This window comes from Salminus brasiliensis, chromosome 22, assembly GCF_030463535.1.
Source record: "Salminus brasiliensis chromosome 22, fSalBra1.hap2, whole genome shotgun sequence".
Classification (NCBI taxonomy): domain Eukaryota; kingdom Metazoa; phylum Chordata; class Actinopteri; order Characiformes; family Bryconidae; genus Salminus; species Salminus brasiliensis.
Genome location: NC_132899.1, coordinates 15,365,558 through 15,389,213, shown reverse-complemented (window position 1 = coordinate 15,389,213; position 23,656 = coordinate 15,365,558). Strand labels below are relative to the sequence as shown.

Genomic DNA, 23,656 nt, shown 5'->3' with positions numbered 1-23,656 from the left:
GTACTATGGACAAAATGAGGTGTTTGAACTTCACAACTTTTTTGGCAAAGTGGGTCTAGTTGTACCTGTCCAGTTTTCTAGCCCTAGTATATCTTAAACTCAACAAGGGCCTATTTATGAATCTACACTTCAGTTCCTCACTCTCATAAATATTTTATTATTAGATATTATTGAATTATTGGATTATTTGTAATATTTACTGAATAATGTATGGTTAACTTGACCACATTTTCAAATTCTCTAGTCTAGGACACTGTTGAACACACATGCATGTTCACATTTTCATATGTAATGAAAGTCATTTATCTCAATAATTACTTTTAATAACTTATAACTGCACAATGTACTATCCATACTGTCAGTAGCTGTAGGTGGCATCACTTTGGCTAAACCATCCCATTCATTCATTTATACATTTCTTTTAGCTTTTTTATTGCAATGATATTGACTTTGGTATCTCATAAGATTAGAACATTAGCATGTTGCAGAGTAATAGGCTAATGTTAAAGATAAAACTTTAGATAGAAAACTTTACTCACTTTTTAATGATTATTGTTTTAGAAGAGTTTGATGTAGAATGTAAACATGGTTCTTTAAAACCAGGGTTGCTATGGAATGGGATTTTCACAGTATTGAAATATCACTTTTTTATGTCCTCACAGTATATGGTATGTGGTGTAAGGAGTAAACACAAGATACTTCACACTGGAGTTCAACTGCTAAGAACATTTTTACCCAAAAATATTTTAATTAGCTCTTGTTTTTCATGAGTACTTTTCACATTTGTGTTATGCGCATGCTGGAGGTGGATACATTTTGCATAAAGTCAGTGTGGTCAGTGTTTTTGCATAAGGTCAGTGGTGGAATTTTTGCAGGTACTGCTGAATTAATTGGACCAGTTGATGTTATTAGCAATCCAGCATATTGGTCACACCCTTATACTTTTGTGCAGAGTTCTCTGTCTATGTCTGGAGGTACATGTGACTGCCCTAATCCCCCCCCCCCCGCCCCATCTTTTTTCCTCTCGCTCTTTCTTGCGCGCTAGCACTCTCTCTGTCTATCTTATGGACTCGTGTGCTCTGGCTCGGAGCTGCTCTGGCGTGTAGCCGGCTGTGGGACGGGTCCATCGTGTGGGGAGCAGGAAGCACCCCACCGGCCCGGCTCCACAGTCCCAGCAGGCGGAGAGGAGAGCCTGCACCTGCTACAGCGCTCAGTCTCGCCAAGCTACAGAGCCACACTCCTCCTTTTGTCCTTGGCCAGCAGTGGCTGCGTGCCTTACTGCGGGTCAGGACAACCAGGTGCTGTCAGGGTGACCACAGTGGTTGTACATCATTGATGTCAGTCATCGACGGGCACTTTTTTTCTCTCTCTCCCTCCTCTCAGGGCATTGATCAGAAAAAAAAGTCAACGTGGAGCCCAAGATGAGATCAATGGGAGCCAGGACTCTCATGGAATTCTACTGCAGGGGGCAGGGCCTGCGTCCTGCGGCAATAAATTTCCTTTGGCATTTTATACCAACAGTATTGTCTGATCTGGCAAAGCTCATTTGGCAAATGTTTAATGAATGATATACCCCCTTCGTCATTTTTATCATCAAGGACGTGGGCGTGATGACTCAAGCTTTTTGTGTTAACAGCGTGAGGCATGGCCTTTTCTTTAGATTCCCCTTTTTCTTTCAAGTTTCACCTCGACATAAATGCAGACAAAAAGACAAGAAATCTATCTATGATGGCTAAAGATGTTCTCACAACCACATGTTGATACTGAAAAAAATACTAGTGTTTTTGTATTTGGTGTTTGCAGAAATAATATACTTACAAAATCAAGGAATTGTTAAAAAGTAGGTGAATAGAGAGTTATTAAGAGTTATAGAATAAGAGTATAGAAGTAAGAAGTATAATATTAATATATATGCTTAATACTCAAAAACAAAAAAAAAATAAAACGCTTGTTGTTGTGTGATTTGATATACAGAACTAAAATGGTTGTTGCAGTATAATCCACATTGGAAATTCAACTAAAAGGTCATTTTTTCATCAGTAGAAAATTCCTCAAGTAAAGCCAAGAAAGGACCGCCTCTCCGTTCTTGATGGCAGTGGTCAAAATCCGATCTCTACCAAGATCCCTTTGAGTTTCAATTACAACTCCGTTTGACCCACCATCCTTTAAGATTCACGAAAGACAAGCCTGCAGGCTTTTTTCTGTCCTGGCACCGAAGTGGTGGAACGAATGGTAGAGTCACTTGCTGTTTTCAAATGCAGACTGAAGACCCAGCTCTTCTAAAAGTACTTGGACGAAGTGTATGCATGTATGTGAATGTTATGGTACCCATACTGACTTTTGTACTTAATAGTATCTAAGCTTAGAGGTATCTTTTGAATGCTAGCTAAAGATATTTTCTGAGTAAACAGTTTATGCCCCCCAAAAAAACAAACTTCTTTATTTTTTAAAGCAATATCTATCCAAGTACCCACTAAAGTACCCATGTACCCAAGTACCCATGATACACTTAGTATTCTGACATATTTTACAATATTAAGAAAACCTCATATTTCCCACCACTACCTCCAGCCATTTTATACATGTGCACAAATAACAATCCAAGCATTTTGAACAAATAGACATCAGTGACTTAATTCCAAGGCTTGAGCCCTACACCAAATGTTGCATCATTCCCATCTTGTGTTAAGATCATGTAGAGCAGGTTGTTAATTGCCTTAAATAGCTGATTTGCATTTAGATTTGAAGAAGCCCTTCTGGGCTGGAACGGAAGTGAGTATGGCATATTTTGGAAAGCTGAGTGAATTGGTCTTGAGCTGAGACCGAGGGCCAGAGTCAGAGACCTGATCAATCCTCTGAACTGCTTAGACAGCAAGCCCTCCCACCCCCCCCCCCTTTCCATCCCTCTCTCTTTCTACCATTCTTTCCTTCCTTCTCTCTCTTGCTCCCTCTCGCTCCCTCTCTCCTCTCTCATCATTTTTTCTCCATCTCCTAATCGATAGCTGATGTTATCACACCTCATCAGCTGTGAATAAGTGATCTAATGGAGGTCAGGTCACCGAGGACTTCATCTATTCTCCCAGCCGAGCCAATGACAGAGGCCTGATTAAGGTGCATATGTGTTCAACAACAGAACAGGGGCATGCACTCATTTTCTGTGTGCGCCTGCGTGCGTGTTTTCTTGTTGGGGTGGAGAGCACACATGGTTTGGTTTACAATCAGTGCAGCGGAGCACTCAGCTCGCGTGGCATGATTATATTGAAAAATGTGCCTCTATATATCACGGCACACACCACGGTCAGCATATCAGTAAGAAAGTTATAGAAGCAAACCCGGGCCAGCTGCTGGTGATGATGAAGGTTAGCTGCGGTACCATTTTAATGGAGTGGGGGCTCAATATTCTGCCGAAAGAGAGAGGCCATAAAATCAGTGAAGAAGTGCAGGCCCAACGTGGTCTAGGAAACATTATGGAAATGGAGTACAAAGCAAACTAATAAAATTCACCCTCCCAACAGATGCACTCTAGTTCAGTTGTTTAATGTCATAATGACGTGCTTTCTGTTTCCTAAGACCATTGCATGCATGTTTTGGTCATGGGATCTAGTGAGGCAATCATGTATCTGTCTGGAACCATCCTTTATTAAACCTAAATAAAGCAAGCAGGATCACAAAGAAGCTACAGAAGAATATTCTTGGTATGTATTTTAATACTAGAATCAGCAGATAATTAAAAAACTTGGGCTAATTATAGCATATCTCTCTCTCACTTTATATATATAAGTGCTTAAATGCTCAAAATTAATTGAATAAAAATCATATAAAATCAAATATACTACATGTGTTCAAATGTTACCCCAGTGGGGTTAATTATAATAGGTGGGCTAGTCTTTAAAGTCACTTAAACATTTTAAATTTCCATAAAATAATGCAGTTTCTACCTTTTTCTGACAGATTGTGTGTGTGTGTATATAAATATAAATATATTTTATATATATTATATATAAAGTAGGTGGCACCTCATATCCATAGTATGAAAGTAGCTGGGGAAAAAAACTAAACATGAGATATATTTCATTATAGTCTTCCCTGCATACATTCAGCCCCCAAATCAAACACTCAACCTGAGTGCCCACAGTCTATGTAACAGATTGCTGAATGTTTCTCGAGGCGCAGTGATGGATGCTGCTCTATCGGAACGATACTATGACATGACATTTATGTAATTGTGTGTGGTTTGGCCTGGCAGCATCAGATAAAGACCTTTTCTCTCCCACCCCCTTGCACAAAGTCTCTTTGTGTAGTAATGTTCTGTCTTTGCCCAATGAGACACTGGGATCTTAAGCATTTAATAGAACTCGACAACTTTGTTGGGCACATTAATTATTTTAATGTCTGTGAGATGTTCACTCTGGCAAATGACTCGTGATGTTTAATATATTGCATTGCAGCTCATTCTCACTTAATTGTTACGTTCACTCTCCGTGGCATGAAGCGCTAACGGACAATGAGAACAGTGGAAAAATATCCCATGTCTAATCGTTTGACTTAAGTGCAACAGCCTTCAGTTATTGTGAATTGCTTTTGTCTGTGATGCAGCATATAATGTCATTGCTCATTGCACTGCACAAGCTCATTGATACAAGCCATGGAGGCTCCACCTCACAATTTACAGGATTTAAAGGATCGGCTTCTGACGTCTTGGCGCCAGATACCACAGGACACCTTCAGAGATCTTAGAGAGTCCATTCCTTGAATAGTCTGTCAGGACAAGGAGGACCTATTCAATATTAGTAATAGTACTAATATTATGGCTGATTTTTGTATTAGAGCTATAAAAGTTAAAGGAAATTTGACTCCATCTTTTAAAGGGTGAAACCTTTTATTTTGATTAGGTTTGACTCACAAACTCAACTAATAATGCACCAAATTTCAGTTTTCTGGTAGAGTAAAAGGTTTAGAAGCAGTTGGCTATGGGCCGGAATGTGTTCTCTTGACCAAGGGGCCAGTAGCATGCAATTTTATGCTTGATTTTTTCTTTGAGCATGCCGGATAAAATCAGTGCTTTATTCGATGTGCTGGTGTTGAAATTGAACAGCTTTAAGCATCCAAACTCTTGTATTTGTGACTAGCTCAAGGACAATTCTTGTTACATGTTACTACATTTACTCCCATTACAACTAGAGTTGGGCTATTCTGTGGTCTTGGTTCTGTAGCCCACTCACTAAGTTAAGCCCACTCGGCTACTAACCTAGCTGGACTAATAGACGCAAATATTGGTGTTAAAAACGTGTATCTGAGAGAGTTGAGTCGAGTGACTGGTGTTGGAGGGATGTTGTAATATGACAAGTAAAGTGCTGGCTAGCTAGGCTTAGGTAAGTTAGCTAGCAGGCTAAACACCACTGCTTAGACTGTGTTCCAGCTAGCTGAGGCTCAAGCCACACATTTAGAGGATAAAGCCTCATGTCACAAGCTCAAGGAAATGGTCATAGGAGTGTTTTTGCATTGTTTTAATTTGATTTCTGGGGACATGCTGGATAAGCAGGTATCCACAATCTTGTGGATATAGAGGATGTTACCATGTGTTTTCCGTTCTTTATTCCCCACAGTCTAATTTTAGCATATTGTTTGCTTATAGGTTCATAAAAAACAAGGTTTTGCAGCTTGCAGATTGGGATGTGAAGAGAAAATGGACCTACTTTAGTGGAATTTTGTGAGTTTTCTATCTGATTTAGTAGGGACCTTTTTGGGCCTTTGGGCTGAGGATTTGTTCCTTCTGTTATTAATGTGCTCACAGTGTTCCCTGCTTAGGCACTTTATGCACATAGTAAATCAGCAGTTTTATTGGCAGTTACAGACACCGTTATAGATCATTCGTGATGGGTTGTCGAGAGTGAGAATGATTTTTTTTTCTTTTCTTTTCTTTTTTGTTATTGTCTTCAGGGTGCTAACTAGCATTGGTAAGCAGGGCCTTTGAGGGCTGGTCAGCTTACAGTGAGAACGGTGTGTATGGTTTCCAATGCATCGTCCCAGTTTGCAAAAGTGCTCTCAGCGTTACTGATTATGCAAGTCAAACACAGAGGCATGAGGATGCACTTACTTTTGGCTGACAAGTGCTATCTGTGTCAGAATTGGGCGCAAGGCTTGCCCTCACCCCTGGCTGCCTGGCTCTGGCAGTTACACTGATCAAGATTGACTTCCCGCAAACTACCCAGCATCCTCCTGCTTCTCTGGGCCTGGAATGGCTCAAATTGGCTCAGAGGCATCACAAACAGGGGCAGATATGTTCAGGTTTGCTTTAATTGAGATGGGGCTGCAGCTGTAGTGTAGCCCATGGTTTTGACTCTCGTTTGTGTTTAATCCTTGGCAATTTGGATAATGCTGAAAGCAGAACATCAAAGGATCCCAACAGCAGCCTGTACATTATTAGCTGTGCTGGGCGCTATAGATAAAATTGAGTCATGGTATTTGGCAAATATATCTTGGTTTTATGTTATTAAAGTTTGCATTAATAAAGTTAATGAGCCTGTGCTTGCTGATGATTGGTTCTATATGCTGCATGAATGTCTGACAAACCCGATATACTGTAGCTTGTTTCCAGTGGACCGTTTTGTCCTGTTTAAATCCAAACTTAAGGGAGTATCATTGCAAAGTATTAAACACACAAACACACACACATTTTCATTTAATATTAGAAGACTATTAAAAAAACAAGCACTGCTTGACCATGAGGGCAGCTTTTTTTTTCTTTTTGGCAGATTTTTGGCTTACCGGCCACTATATACCGTGTGTGACAATAATGTGACCGAAAGAGTCCAGGAATGAAATGAAACAGTGTAGTTGTCCGTTAGAGCACTAGTATTGACCAACTTCAAAAAGAAGATAACTCCGAAAAGAAGGTAAGAGCAAAGGGATGAGGAATTGAAGGGCAGAGCTGGCTAAATCTGTAGTAAAGGCACACGTTACGAGGCCTCAAAAGGCCTAGCGCGCTCTCGCCGGGGCCCACTCGCCTGGCAAGGCTTATACAAATTGTAATTGGGTGCCATAAATCGTGCACAGCGACAGAGTAGGTCAAGGCACAGAGACAAGATTACTAAACCATTACGGTCAATCAAAAGAGTCCTTGAATTGGAAGGTTTTTAATTAGTGTTAGACTGTGTGAGAGTGTGTATGCGAGTCTGTGTGTGTCTGCCCATCTTAAATGTTTGTTGGCATTTCTAAATCTGAAATTAGAATGGATTTGAAAGTCGACTCTGAAAGTTCAGTGCTGATTGCATTGTCCATCAGCTGCCAGGGAAGCGTCCAATAATGGACATTATTTAGCAAACTGTGGCAGTGATGTGAAAATACAACAAGAAAGTAGCTTCATTGTTGCGTTACTGGAGTTTGTGTGAATGGAAGACATTTGACGAGACTTTCAGCCTCTTTTGCTCTCTGCTGAGTTACTGTACGCATGAAGGAGCTTTTGGCTCTGCCAAGTCTTATCATGTGATAATGGAGCAGATCCGCTTAATCATTTGTTAATCTTTCTCAGGCTAATGTCAGCAATACTTAGGAGAATTATTGCTGATCAGGGACTCGGTTTAAGTCTGGAACGGGGAATCTTGTGGTTGAGCAAGTGAGCTTATGAAGCCTCTTGACAGATAAAAAGGTAAATCTTCCCTCAGATTTGTTTTTCTCACTTAATTTTACATTGGCTTTGCATTCATAATACCTCAGGAATCTGTTCATTGATTCCAGAGTGCTAAGAAGCTTACAACTAAAGCAATGTTTAGCATTGCATTCATGCACAAGAGCTAAATTCCTCTGCCTCCTCGTTTTGTAACGGTACGCCGCCCTGGTGACGCTTCTTTCTGCCCGCTGGCCTTCAGATGCAGCCTAGGCGTTACGTGAGTAATGAGCTGTGGTGTGCTAAACTGTAATCCTTCAGAAGGTTCCTCAGAGCTGACCAGATGACCATGTACAATGTGTTTGCTCGTGTGTGGTTTGTGGCGTGATGGTGGTACCCTGCTCTCTAGCTTCTGTGAAGCGTTCCGCAAGAAGACTGGTGTGTTATTCACACACGGCTTGGCCAGGGGTGGAGGAGAGGGGTGGACCCTACTTTGTCTTGTGCGTGTCGTCCTGTCAGCCTGTGACTCATTCTCTGTCTCCCACCTGGCCTCGCAAGATAGCAGGTGTACAGAGACCGTTCTCAGGGGATGGCTGGAGACAGCTGGCCACACACACACACACACACACACACACACTTTTACTTTCATACACTCTCTCCCTCGCTCATTCTCTCTCTCTTTCTTTCTTCAACAAACACACACACTCACTCACATTCTCTCTCTCTCACACACACAGTGCTTACACACAAAAACACAAACTCATTCTCCTTTCTCTCTCTCTTGCTCTCGCTCTCTCTCTCTCATGCACTCATCTCACACACATTCATTATCCTCACTCACTCACTCACTCACACTTAAACACAGTCTACTTGCTTGCTCACTTACAGTCTTTCTGTCACACATCACATACACACATTCATTCTCTGTCTGCCTCTTTTGCTTTCACTCTCTCACACACACAGGCACATCTACATTCACTTATCTTACTTACAGACACTTTTTCTCCTCGTCACTTGCCTGCTCACTCACTCATTCTCTCTTTGTCTCTTACTCTCTTTTCTCACTCACTAAATCACTCTCTCTCACTCACTCACTCACTCACGCTCTCTTTCTTTTACTTTTTCTTTTCACTTTCTGATTTTTACTCTCGCACACGCACACACTCTCCCTGTCTCACTCACTCGTGCTCTCTCTTTCTCTTTCTTTTCTCTTTTTCTTTTGCTAACTTTCTCTTCCTCTCTCTCTCGCTCACACACACACACACACACTTGCTCTCACAGTGCTCTTCACTTGCTCACTCACACTCATTCTTTTTTCTGACGCACCACACACACTTGTACACATTCATTGTCTTTCTTTCCCTCTCTGTCTTTCTCTCTCCGTCTCCCAAATCTTAAGATTAAGAGCGAAGGGCTACCTATTTTGTGTTTGTCTCTCTCTCTCTGTGTCTCTCTCTCTCTCTGTCTGTCTGTCTGTCTGTCTCTCTCTCTCTCTCTCTCTCTGTGTGTGTGTGTGTGTGTGTGTGTGTGTGTGTGTGTGTGTGTGTGTGTGTGTGTGTGTGTGTAGCAGAACGTAGGACTGCTTACCTCTGCCATGGATTTAATTGTTGAGTGCTTGTTGGTGCTTGCCTGTCCACATGTATGTAGACACTATGTTAGACGTTGTGACGCAGCTGGGTCAGTGCACCAACTGCATTCATCCAAAGAAGCCGAACAGTATGTGCTACCATCAGGACAGTGTGTGCTACCATCGGAACAGTGTGTGCTCCCCTTTTTTGCTCTGTATTAGACTTTTTGAATTGCACCAAAATGCAAATTTGCTGTCTCTGTTCATAGTTTCAGGTGCCAGTATTATTTCAGTTTAAAATCTTGTAAATAAAGTAGACCTATTGGTTCTAACACACAAATCGTGTATTGATTTATGAATATTATATCAGATATAGATATAAATGTAGATTCAATATATTTTGTTAATACACACTGTAATACACATGGCCACAGTTATTGGCACCTCTCCCAGAACAACACATTTTATTTTAACAGTTGATTTATTTTGTTTGCATTTAAACACACATCTGATATAATTTCACACATAACTCCAGAAATGGACTGGACAAAATTATTGGCACCCTCAACTTAATATGTGGTACTTTGTTTAACCATATAACCATGAATGAATTTCTTACACCTCTCTACTGGAGTGTTGGACCACTCTTAATTTACTAACTACTAATGGATTTCTAGGGTACCTTCTCCCAACTGCTGTTTTGAGTTATCTGCACAGGTGTTCAAGATTTAGATCTGGACTCACTTCTGGCTGCTTCAGAAATCTCCAGCGCTTTGTCTTACACAATTTCTGGGTGCTTTCAGATATACTTTGGATCATTGTCCTGCTGAAAGACTCACAACCTCGCTTTGGGTCATTGTCCTGCTGGAAAACCCATTATTTCTAATGGAGACCAGCTTTTTGACACTGGGCCCACCATCGTCCTCCAAAATTCTGTGGTAGTCTTCAGATTTCAAAATGCCTTCAAATAGTCAAGGCATCAAGTGCCTTCGTTTTCCGTAAATGGTACAATGGTACTATTTTGGTCTCATCTCTCCACAGGACGTTCTCCCAGAAGGATTGTGGCTTCCTCAGGTAAGTTCTGGCATACTTCAGTGCGGCTTTTTTTTTGAAGTCTCTGTTGTCAGTGTGGAACACAGACACAAGGATTGAGTCAACTTTGCTCCATTTAAATTGGTTGATCATGTGATTTCTATCTTGATAGTACCTGTCCCTTACCACAAAAACCAAAACAAAACAAAAAAGCAGCAAATGATTGAAATCCAATTATTGTTTTACAATTTTGAAACTATGTCCAGTCAGCTTTTGAGTACTACTACTACTTTTCTGTTTTTGGAGTAAACTTGTAAACTTGTAATACCAAAGCATTTGTAATTGTAACAACTGTTTGGGAGAAGTGGTGCATTTTCTGAAAGAAGTGCAGGGGTGCATGTATTTTTGGCCATGACTGTACTGTAAATTTTGATCAAACTTGGTTAACATAAGCTCAGCAGATCAACATGTCTCATATCTGGTCCATCAGCATTTTTGATCACTTCTTTTTGTACGCTGTTGTGGTTGAAAAGTTGCTTTAATTGAATCCATTATCACTCAGAACCTTGCCTTACCCTACTCCAGGGTGCTTGTTCCCATTGCGTGCGGGGTGGCTCTTGTCTGTGGATGGACAAGGCAAATAAAAAGAAAAAGAAAAGAAAGGAAATGGGAAAACAAACAAAGAGAACGGGATGGGATGCTGTGGCCTTGGAGCAGCGCCGATGACACCTCTCGAAAGCATTTCATTCATCAGGGAGGAGAGTGCTTGAGCCTTTGGAAATTGCTGCAGATAAAGGACACACCTTGAAGAATTGAATTGTGAGGGGAAAGGATTTGAATCCCCCCCCCCACGGTGATCCATGCTGTACTGAGGGCTCCTCTTTCACACAGCCTCTGGTTACTGTTCCGCTTTTCAACTGAGCTGTCACCGTGCTCTGTGTCTGAGCACACCTAGAACCCAGTTCTGAGCACCAGCCACTGCTAGTTGGCTCATGTAGCCACTCCGTGCGCCTTAAACAGGTCCTGTTCTCACACACTCACAGCAGGCTCCAGAGAAACACACCATGCTCGGCAGACTTGTTGATCAGATAAAGCTGTTCACGTTTACAGGACCAAGGACCAATATTTTAAAAGACATTGTGTACTTTTTTAATGCGTATGATGTGTATGATGATACATGAAACCTACCAGCGACACATTTATTGACTGAAAATAAATAATAATATAATTGGCAAATTCAATTAAGAAAATAAAATAGATATATTATGGACACTTTGTCGTTGTCTATCTAGTCAGCTGCACCTAACTATGCAGTACTATTGGTTATTGTTATTGGCTATGTACTGAAATATACAGAACAGGAGTTTAGACTTAGTTAGACTTGGTTCTTTCTACCTCAGAAAAACGAGCACAGAAAAATTCCCTTAAAAGATCTATCCACTTTCTCCACTTGTGATGAGACCTGAAATGGGGGTGTGTTTTAGTTTGAAGCTAAAGAGGTTGAAGAATAGCCAGAGGACACAAAGTGGAAGTTGCCATTGCGTGCCTTCCATGCCTACAGTTTGTTCAGTCTGCCGATTCCTCAGCTCGACCTCTCCCTACCAGGAAGCAGTCTTTCCTTTAAATCCCCCTGTGCATATGTAAGGCCTTGTGTGATGTTTAATGCATGCACTTAAAGCCAGAGGACACAACTCATAACAACATAATAATCCTGAATAAAGACATTACGGGCAAGATGAACCAAATAAGGCCTGGCGATTTTATTCTTGCTTATTTCCCCTTAGCATGTATGTGTAAGAGGACAGAAGGGGAAAGCAAGACAGCAGCAGTAGAGAAAGGGGGACTGGCTTAATGAGGAGGATGGCCAAGAAGGAGAAAACAAATAAATAATTCAAGTGAAAGTCAAATAGGAACGGGAGCCCCATAATGAAGAAGGTCATTTTCCCCTTTTGCATGTGTGTGTATGTGTGTGTGTGTTTTTTAAAGCATCTCCTGCACATGAGAGTGGCGAGGATACAATGCTCTAGCGACGTTTAGTAGCGTCTCGCTAATTAGGGCTTCATTAAACATCCTTTCAGAGAGGCAGGGATTAGGGGAAGTCCCTTCGGAGCCGGCCTGTGCAGGCTAGGAGAGAAGGGAGGCAGAGAACTTTTTGATGTGTCAGTCAGGCAGTCTGGCCATTGTCGGATCTCCTCCCCAGCCGAGACGAGCAAACAGCTCTTCTGGTGCTGGAGTGCAGCAGTGGTATGCAAGAGCGACACAATTACAGCCATTCAGACTGACTGTCCCATGAGCGCTCTGGAGGCCCTGCTGTTGTTCAGCTGCAAAGTCTGTCCAGAATGGAGCGACCCAGAGGATGGTGCCCAGGCTTCCACGCTCTGCTCTTCGTCTCTCTGAGGTTATCCTGCCCTTCAGTAACCTAGAGCAAAGAGCGCAGCATGAGACGTCTGTTTACAGGGTCAGACAAAGCAACTCTCAGCAACTCTCAGTAGTGAGACTATGCAAGGCTGGAATACTTTCAGTTCACAGATTACTGATTATATATATATATACATATATATATATATATATATATATATATATATATATATATATAAAACCAGTAAAAAAAAAAAAAAATATATATATATATATATATATATATATATATATATATATATACATAATACTGTATAATAATACTATAATATAGTAGTAATAATGATAATAATAATAATATTTTAATAATTATTCTAACTATAATAATAAGGTGCACCACATCAGAAGCAAATAATTAGAACATGGTTAGAGAGACATTTTGTCTGGTTTGCTCTTAATTGTTGATGTAAGGGGGAATCACTGTCCAAAAAGCTTTATGAGGCCTGATTTAAGACTTAAAACAACTGCCAACATGGGCAGGCCATTACGTCCTGGAAATTCATTAAAGAAAAACTGCAAGATCCGTACAGTCCTAAAATGGCATTTCCGGGACTACAGGAAGCTCTTGCCACAGTTGATGACAAAGTACAGAATTACTCAGAATACCATCAGAAAGAGAAGGATCAGCTGCAGTCTGTCCGGAATAGTGACCCAGAGGATTGTGGCCAGGCTTTCTTGCTCCACTCTTTGTCTCTCTCTTGTGCAGAGATGCAATTCTACACACTAAACCAAGTTATTAGAAATGCAAAACATTTGACTACAACATTTGACATCTTCCCGCTGTTCACCAGTCGATGCTGATGCTGCTGAAGCTGAATCACTGTTTTATGGCTGATATTCCTAATGTTCTGTCTTACTGTTTAAAACCAGACAAATCCTCACAAAAATAATTGTAGCATTCGGCTCAATAACACACAAAAAACTTTTTTTTTTTTGGTTTGTTCTGGTTAACTAGATAAAATACCAATGTTACATTTTGCCCTGCATTCGTTTGTCTAAAACTGCACTCCCTTTGAACACTTCAGAACATAATACAAATAAAATAAATGACTGTGTTTATTCCACAGTACATGTATGCAAAGTGTGTAAGCATGATTTGTCTAAAATAATTGGACATTCTCAAATTCTGTTCTGGTGTGTTAGGCAGAACAGGCCTTTAGAAGTCACTAAGTTCTTTTGTAATTTAAGGAGGTTCAAATGTAGCCTACAGCTAAAACTGCCCAGTAGTGCTCAAGAGGAAAATGGACTTCGTTGTTAATGATCCACAGAAACACTGAAAAAATGTGCAGGGCAAAATTAAATTTGTGCTAAATCCAATTGAGTGGAGCTGCATGGTGAAAGACTACAACCAAGGACATCCCTGACTTCATCCCTGAATTCACTCAGTTTTAGGACATTTACTTACTTGGGCATTGCTTGCTTGGTCAGCATATTTAACTGCTATCAGTCTCCAAAAGAACACTTGGTTGCTTGCGTGCAGTAACTATGTAGTGAATTAGTGGTTTAGCCCTCTTAAAGACTGAAAAGGTCTGTATCTAAGAAGACAAGATGTGTTCATTGTGATATTAAGGGCATTTCCTACATCCAGGGCAGAAAATTATGATTATTTTAGGATGTAAGACCAAGAGCTGTTCTATGTTAAAAGGTGTTGGAAGTTAATCCATGGATTTCTCTCTTTTACTTTGTGTGAAAATTATATTAAACTGAAAATGACTCTCAATTGACTTATGAAAATGACAGCATTGCGTGGTGTGAATTTCTGGTCACAGTTTCATTAATCAGACACGGGTACGGTAGTCAGAGTGTGTCCAGCTTGCATATGCAGTGTTCTTAAATAGTATGAGATAGGAAAAAGTGGGAGTCCAGGTATGACATTGCTCTGGGCCTTTTATTCTGCTTGTTATGGTGTTAAGCTATTTCATTTATTTGGCGTGAATATTGCTGAGAGCTTCCTTTTTTGTATCGGAGGGAGAAAGCAGCCCAGCACAGGGGGAGACATAATGAAATTGCATAAATGTACTTGCACCCCAGAATCTAATTTATTTCTCTTGTTTATTATTGAGAGACAGCCATTATGAAATGTAGAACTTTGGCACTGTCTGAATAGGAAGGGCTGGTTTGGGGCCCTTTAAATTGATGATTACCCCTTTATTCAATTCTGAGCTGGTTAGAAGGGGAAAGAAACGGCAGCGTAATTGACAGAGATTGGTGTGGTTCCCAATACTAATATGCTGGTGGCTGCTTGCGGGTCGGAGAGATTGTGGTGCCTTCCTCTGCAGAGCTGTAGAAGCATGCCGGAAAAGGTGGCAGAGGATCAGCTTTCAGTGACCATTAGGGCATTTTCTGTGGACTCCTCATTTAGTTGTGAGGTTTGTCTGCAATAAACAAAATCAGTATGAATGAAGAATACAAATCTTGATCTTTTTTATTTTTGCATTCAGTTATTTAGAACCCCATTTCAGGGTTTTAGTATCGTGTGAATCGAATGAAACTGTACATGTACCAGTTACTACCAGAGGTGGTGTGATTCCTTCTCATCCAACCAATGTAATGTCCCTATACATGAAAAGAGGTCAAAGGCTTGTGTTTGTTAGGGACATTAGCATTATATAAAAACTGTTAGTTGCCTTATTCAGAATCAGAAATACTTTTCTGATTTTTTTTTTTTTTACAAATTGCAGTTGCTACAGTTGCGACTGTGTATGTAGTTATAAACACTCTACAAAACAAACACTCTATGAAGTAAAATTAAAAACAAAAAGAGAAAATATTGAAATGTGTACATGTGTTTAAATGAAAAGAATATATGAATTGGGCCCTGTAGTATCAAGTATAATGTATTTTCTGTAGCTACCAAACAATTTCTTTATTTAAATAGTAATGTAAGCATTTCACAGATTATATAAATAAACCTGTACAGTTTGAACAGTGCAGTTTGTATAGAGTTGTAATATAAGTTAATGTGTGTATATTCTGTATTTTTTACTACTGTAAGGGACTATTTCACTCACCTTTACACCTGTGTTAATGTAATAAACCTGATTTGATTTAGTTTAGCCATTGCAGTGTACATTTAAGACCTAGTGTATACAAAAAGGCTAATATTTATAAATGAAAAACACAAATCTGATAGTTTGTGAATAATAATTCAACACACATAGGGCCACCTTTTTAAATGTGTCCAGGATGGTGAAATGATGTCAAACAAATGATATTATGTTTGTTTAGCAGATAAAAAAAGTAACTTGTTTCTTTAATGTTTTACATTAACAGTGCAAGTAGGTGTACAAACATAGGGGCTTTCCCGCCAATCTAAATTAAAAGCTCGATTCTAAAGGTCGGAGGTGTTTTTGTATATACTTGTGTGCATGTGTATGTGCAGGCGTACAATGTCTTTGTCTGGGCAAAGTAGTCAGTGTTTGTCTCCAGATGATTGTCAGAAGCACTGATCAATATGGATGTGAAGTGGCTTATCTCTGGCGTGGTGTGTCAATATCATCACCATCTCTGTTAGCCCTCTGATAAACAACGTTTCAGGAAGCTCTCTGATACCGCCTCTAAATGGCATTTGGTGACATCTCACTTTTTTCTTCAGGGAAGTGTTTGACCTATAGAACTTGGGAGTCTGAAGATTCTTTGTTACATTAAGGCAAATGGATTCAGATGTGATGATGGATGGATACTGATAATTGTATAAGAAGTACAAGCAAATTGTTTTCCACTAATTTGTCATCTCATCAGAGAGTGTGGACAGATTTTTTTTTTTTTTGAGGGAGGGAGGGAGAGAACGACTTGTGCCTGCAAGTCTTAGAATCAATGAGAGTCAAGCTTCTTTTTCAAGATAAAATGTCACCCTCCCATGCATAAACAAATTTAACTGGGAATTTCATGATAGGTCTGACTTTTTAGATAACCAACAGAGGGGGTATTGCACAAAACTATTTACTCACGCCTGTGTTGTATAAGATTTAATGTACTGTGAAATTAAAAAACCTCACCAAAAACATCCCCAACGTGTAAAAGCAGCATGCTACCCATTCATGATATTCATGCTTGGCCACTAAAAAATGAGGCATATCCATTGCAAAAATGCATTACTGGCAGAATCAGTCATGAAAGAAGGGTCATTAGCAGGGGAAAAGGAATATCTAAGCAGCAAGATCAGAGGCAGGTATTGCCCGGCTCTATAGCTCTCCATAGCTCTCTTTCCTCAGAACCGATCATAGTTACTTTCCAATGTCAAGTTAAATATGGAGGAAATTTATGTCATTTCAAATGGATATTGAAATCTGTGACCAGGCTGTAACTTTGTCGGCTTCTCATCTAGAAACAGAATTCTTGGAGATATTGTGGGATCTAAATGTGAATGTCAAAGTGTTCTGTAGCACGGTAGCCCTTAGACGGAATTACATGAAAGCATATCAGACTCTAGTGTAGCATTTTAATATAAATATATCTAACCCATAGCTGTGAAAGCTCCAAGGCAGGGATTGGTAGCTTTACCAGAACTCTACTTATTCAGACCTGACCTTAGCTATTTTCAGATGTCAAACGAAATGTAGGAGAACTTCTTTGATCATTTTTAAATGAATATTCTGTGACATGGACAGCAGGGCTGCCAGCCAGCATAAATGTAATTCTGGAGAATATTACTGGGATCCAAATATGAATGTCCAGTAATTCCCTCGGACTTTGACTGAAATGGATATATTGGAATCCATTATATCTTGCAAATGATTCGTGTATATATACTAATGATATCTGTAAAAGTGTATTTTTGCTTCTGACTAAGTATAGCATCAGATTGCAGTGGACCTTTGGTCAGACATATGCTTGGTGGGCTGCATGAATGCTGTGTGGAAGAGCATCGTCTTCATTCCGTTGCTCAGATACCTCCGCTCTGCTCAGATATCGCTGCATCTCTTGTATGAGGAGAGCTTCACACTGGGATATCTCATCTGTGGGTGAGTGATGTCATATCGAGGGCCGGGTAGTTCGCACATTGCATTCTGGGCAGCCGTTTGTCATTGTGAGTTATGCTGCTATAATTGCACTGCGCCGCTGGGTTAGACCTTGGGGAATGTGGCCTTGTCAAGGTGCATTCGTTGCAGGTTACGTTGCTCTGCCCTTATTGATCAGATGAGGGCTGGGAATCTGGTTGAGTAGGGGCTTCTCTGATTGGAATATTTACACACCAGCTTTACTTTGAAGAAGGAAGTGACTGGGTGTAAACACAGTTCTTCTGCTGTGGGGCTGAACTAGACTTCTGCATCTGCGAATCCACTGCCGTTCTTGCCAGCATCTACCAACATACTTACATGTAACATGAATGTGTGTACTAGGGGGCAGTGTCCAAAGTGTAATGAATAGCTAATAAAGATTTTGCAGACTTATGTATCTGGCTCAAAAACTATGTAGAAAGGTTAAGAACTGCACTGTGTAGCTCAGAGTGTTGTTAGTGTTTGCTAGTTCTGCTGACAGCATCTCTACTGCGAGTGGTATCCGATTAGTGGTGTTAAAAGTCTTTACTCTGCTTTCACCTTGAGAAAGTTACTTTTGCACATACTACAAATATTTGAGGATTTTAACACTGGCTTCAGTGGGTTTTTGCAGGTCTGTATTTCAGTTGATTGAGGATTTCCAGCGTCCAGCTCTCACGCAGAGCTGCAGCAACTCGCAAAATACACATCATGTGATCTGACCAGCTCTCAGGATTGGCTAAATTATTTACTGATCGCCTGTTATTTATATATGCCATCACATATGATTGTGGTGCTGAAAATATATCAGTATCAGGCAATACCGATACATAGCCATTTCATCCTTTACTTTTTTAGTTAGAATGTTTATAATGGTGAAAATGGAAATATAAGCATTTGAACAGACCCATAATAATATTAATAATGGGTCAGGTAACACGTGCAGCAACTATAAACCTCATTATTATGCAGTGCATCCAGAAAAAAATATTTCCTCCAAAGTAGACAATTAAATACATTTCTGCTACTCCTATTAATAATGCATTGTTATGAGTAGTTTCATACTAAAGCAAATAAATATTTAAAATCTGAATATGTAGCGTCAACAAATGAACCCAGTAAGTGATTTTCTTTCTACACTAATAAAGCAAGCACTGATTGGGTGCTGTGTCTAGTCTAGTTAGCTTCATGGCTGTTTTGCTATTTAATGTGCAAAATGGCTAACCACAAACCTCCTGTTTTTATATGACATTGTGTGAGCTGTCAGAACAGTCACCTCAACCACACCTGTATAAAGCAACATGGTAAACAGTTCCCTAGACTAAAAACCTCCATTATTGTGGACTGCCTGTTTGCAAAAAAAAAAAAAAAAAAAAAAATGTGTATATATATATATATATATATATATATATATATATATATATATATATATATATATATATATATATATATATATATTTATAATATTTAAATATTGTGCTGTCATTGTGCTGTCATTGTGAAGGCCATAAATGTTTTTGGTCAACATCAGAACCCTATGGCTGGAAATGTGCCCCATTTGCCAAACTGAATCAGTTCTTAGACACTGTGGTTATTGTACCACATGCCCTTACCTCAGTTCGAACAGTAGGTTTCATCTCTCGTGAGCAAGTAAAGGAAATAAACAGGAAATTGGACTTGTGTTCACTCCTACTGTAGTTCTGCCCACACCCTAATAACATATGCAGGCACACAACTATCCACCCTTGTCTGAGCTTGTTTGGATCTCTGCTTAGGAGCTGTACAAATTTTGTTTTCATCTCTGGGAACCATTTAGGTCTGTTACCAATTAGAAGCATTGATCAAACCAGCTCCGCTGCAGGTAATGTTCCATAGTCTTCTGTCAACGTCTCATTCCAAAGTGCTGGGGGGAGAAAAAGAAAATCAATAGCATGCTTTTATGTGCAATAAAGCTGGTTCTTTTGCAGGAAAATTGAACAGTAATCAAAGAGTGTTAAACAGATGATGTTTATGAGCCAAAGCCAGTGAACACACATTATAAAGGTATTAAGTGTCCTGTAAGAAAAATGGATCTGGGGAAGAGACTAAGTGATTCTTTTAGAAAGTATTTTAGAAGGAGGGTGGACGTTGGTTTTGGCACAGGATAGCTATTAGTTTTATAATCAAAAAGATCCTGGCTATTGTATCAGATCTGTTACAGTTTCACCCTTGTCACACAACACAAGAATATAATTTTGGCCCAATCTCATTATAGATTATACCACAGTTTTACTTTGATTTGTTAAATGTGTGAACATTAGCATGTCCAGTGTTTCTTTGCACATAAAGAAGAGAATTAATGAATGTGTATGAGGCATTTTGTCTATGCACAGCAGCGAGAGAGAGAGAGATATAGGCGGTGAAAGAAACAACAAAGCTACTGTTACCATGGTAATACCAATTCTACCAACTTCACTTGATAATGGTCTATGGTTTTCTAGGGGTGGGGCTCTTGTGCACGTCCACAGCTTACTGCATAGCGTGTATTCTTCGTGCGGCTATGTGCATCAAACAGTGACCTTCCATACCACGATACCACGGTTCGGTACAAGTACATATAGCATTATAACCCTACCCATACCCCTACCCACCCAGACAGTTAGGCCAGTTATGCTCTCTTGGACTCCCAACTACGAATGGCTGTGGCATCGCCAGGAATCAGACTGACTATCTCCTGTTGATGGGGCACAAAAGTACAGCTTTTAAGTTTAAGTGCCTTTCATCAAAACATGGTTAAAGCCCAAAACAGATGAGAAGAAACTAATCAATAATGTAGAGAGTTGTAGGACCCTTTCTCATCTTTTACACGCAGTAGTGCTTGCATGTAGATCAGAGCTATTTTTCTTTGAGGAGTGTAAATAAACTGCGGCGCACCAGTGGCAATATCTCACAGTAAAGCAACTCTCTCATATATTGCTGCATAATTATGATAGAGTCTAACATTCCAAAACTAAAGAAATTAAATCCACCACTCTCCTACTGATGCCACAATGTGACGGCCCATTTTTACACCCTTAGACAAAAGCGACAATGGTGTGTATTGTCCAAAGATGTCACATGTTCATTCATACTTTTTTTATTATGGCTTTGCTGTGCAGAATCTAATAGGCAGAGGATCCTCTCTCCCCACTTATACTATGCCCACTATTACTGACTGCCACGTCTCAGTGGGGATGGGGTGCAGTATCATGTCATTACGGGCCAAGGTGCTGACAGGTGGTCAGTTACGGTCATGTGAGGGTGGTTGAGCCAGACTGGTTATCATTCTCCATCCCATAGCAGGTGAAATGGAAGTACTGGAAGGTGCCATCACCAAATGGAGTTCTCTATGATCTGCCGTGCTAATAGTGATAGAATGACCACTCCGCAGCTAAGCGGAGAATGACTCTGTGTTTGCGACACACCTGACCGGAGCATGTTGACCAGAGCTGACAGCGCTTGTTACCCTGTCTGCCCACGGCGGTGTGTCCTTTACAGGGCCCCGTGCCGCTGAAGCTGCTGTCATTCGCCCATCCTGGAGGAGATTAACAGCTTGTCACACTCCCCCCGCAGCTAAAAATATTCTGTCTGCACTGCTGGAGGGCTGGCCAAGCGGAACGAGCTGACGGCTCGGCTCCTCTCTTGCTCTGATCGTCCCCCCCTGTCCCGAGCAGCCTGAGCAGCGAGCTGTCCCACCTCGCCTAACGTGACCTTTAGCGAAGCTTCCTCCAGCACGCTGGGCCTGTCTGTCCACTGCTGCCCAGCTGTCAGGTACATTCATGTGTTGTCCCACTCTTGAGTGTGATTGGTCATGCTACCCCTCCCCACCCCCACGCGACATCCTGTGACCTCTCGACTTGCACACGCTAGGCTTAGACAGGGTGGTCACACCAATGGCCAGCATGTGCCGTGTATTCACACTGTGCTTTTTTTGTGTAGGTGGACCGTGCTGAATATTTGCTTTCCACTTTCATTAAGAGTGTAGTCATGTGTAGCTTGCAGATGTGAAATAGGCTTGTTTAGAAAGCACTTTTCTCAAACCACACACAGGTGATATGCAATGACTCAGCTCCAGCACTACCCTCATCAATTTTTAGCTTATTGTCTATTAGTGATAATCATTAAAGGTGCAGCAATTTCAACAAAACAGAAACATTTAAATAGTGTCTGAGAATTTAAGAGTATGACTGCTATGCCACTTTTCAAAGGGTCTCATTTGCCACCCTTCATGGAAACCATGGAAACAGAAGCTTAGTTAATGCTTACTGTCCTACTAGTGCAGATTTTGCCCATATTTAAACCATTAAACCCATATTTTTTTTTTGCCTCTTTTGTGATGTTTTGATGTTCCGGTTTTACACTATTGAAAATGAGAAGATGCTGTTAAGGTTTTTCAACCTCTCCCCTAAACCTAATCTTTACATGGCCCTAAACCTAAATCTAGTCTGACTTTAGCACTGTTGAGATTCTGTTTCACTTAAACCAGTTTTTAAATATTTTAACAAGCATGATCATTTTGGTTACTGATTTTTAATTGTCATGTCATACCATCCCTGTTGTTAACAGTGGTTGCAGTACTATTAATGTTTTCCTTAATATTACAAGAGAACAGTTAGTACAGTATAAAAATAAAAATATATAATAATATTAATAAGGATGGTAGTAGTAATACTACTACTACTACTACTACTAATAATAATAATAATAAAAATAATAATAAATCAGACCAACTTAAAATTATAAAAGAAAATTTCTTAAATGTTTTGTAAGATTTTTAGTTTAAGTCCCCCCTCAATTTATTTACTCTTTTACTCCCCTATCATATGACATCCCCAGACTAGGAGGCTTTTGCCAGTGAAGCGCTGTGCCCTTGCTGGGATTTAAACGTATGATGCCCTTATACTGGATAAGCGGACACTTAGACTGCAGCACCACTCTGGTGGAATTTCTGCAACATGCAAACACAGTTCTGATATCTGCATGGTTTCACAACTCTAGAGTGGTCCAGCTGTCTAACCGCCTGCCTATCAAGAGAAAGGATGTCATACGTTTGAACCCCATCAACTCCACAACCCCTAATGATCTGGAGTCTGAAAATAAGAAGACCGCCCTCCATGTAATAGGAGGGCTCATAACCTGTAGATGGAAATAAATAATAAAAATTTAAAACAATGATGATCAGACTGAAAATCTTGCAAAACATGAAAAAAAAAATCTATTTCAGTTGCAGCTCATTGTTGCAGCTCAGCAGCTGTATTGTTGGCCAGTGGTGCAGATGCTGAACTACAAATGTAAGTTAGGGGACTATATAATTTTAGGTTGGTCTGACTGGAGTGTTTAGATGCGTAAAAATGTAGACTGTTTTTCATTCTACTCCGTATATGTCAGTGATGACATTGCTTTAATACCTCAGGCTGTAATGGCCAACAGCATATGTCAATAAACAGACATGTCCTATACATTGTGAGTCATGGTGCTACGGCTGGCCTGTTTGAGCTTATGTACAGTCAGAAGGATTTTGGCCTAAATCACATGCAGTCATTTTATGGATATAGGTGTTTTCACCATTCACTTTTAGGACTAAACCTCAATATACTTGTATGGTATATTCATAGCCCACACTTTTGTATTATTAACATATGTAATTAACTTTGTTTCTTTTCTCTACTTAACAAACCATTGCAGTGTTAGAATCACGCTGTCCTCGTTCACCATCAAAACCATGAGCAGAAAGGCTCACCTAAGGGTCATCTCATTTGCATTTCAGTTGATGGTGAAATGTCAGAGTAGCTCAAAGGAGATTTCTGTTGTTGTTTACTGCAGTATAATTCTCTGCATGCCAAGTACTTTCCTCTGCCTCTGAAGACGTGGCAGTGCTTTGGGAATTGCAGATTTTCAGGAATTGAAAACAGTGTTGAGGGCAGGCTGGTAAAAAGAGGTTGTCCCTGTAGGAATATAAGGAAACAAGATGGACAAATGGATTGGAAATGCTAGGTGAAGGTACAGCGTTTAAAAAGAGTACAGTGAGGAGAGGGC

At 40.2% G+C, this 23,656-nt stretch overlaps 1 protein-coding gene across 6 annotated transcripts in view; it reads left to right on the top strand.

The window, feature by feature from the left end:
- rbfox3a (RNA binding fox-1 homolog 3a) overlaps positions 1-23,656 on the top strand; it is a 444,039-nt gene that overhangs the window by 15,224 nt on the left and 405,159 nt on the right. Inside the window, exon 2 of one of the 6 annotated variants that reach the window (XM_072666965.1) lies at positions 10,215-10,247. The exons of the other annotated variants lie outside the window; for them this stretch is intronic. The gene's annotated coding sequence lies outside the window, so the exon portion shown is untranslated. The remainder of the gene's footprint in view (positions 1-10,214; positions 10,248-23,656) is intronic. 6 annotated transcript variants of the gene reach the window in all.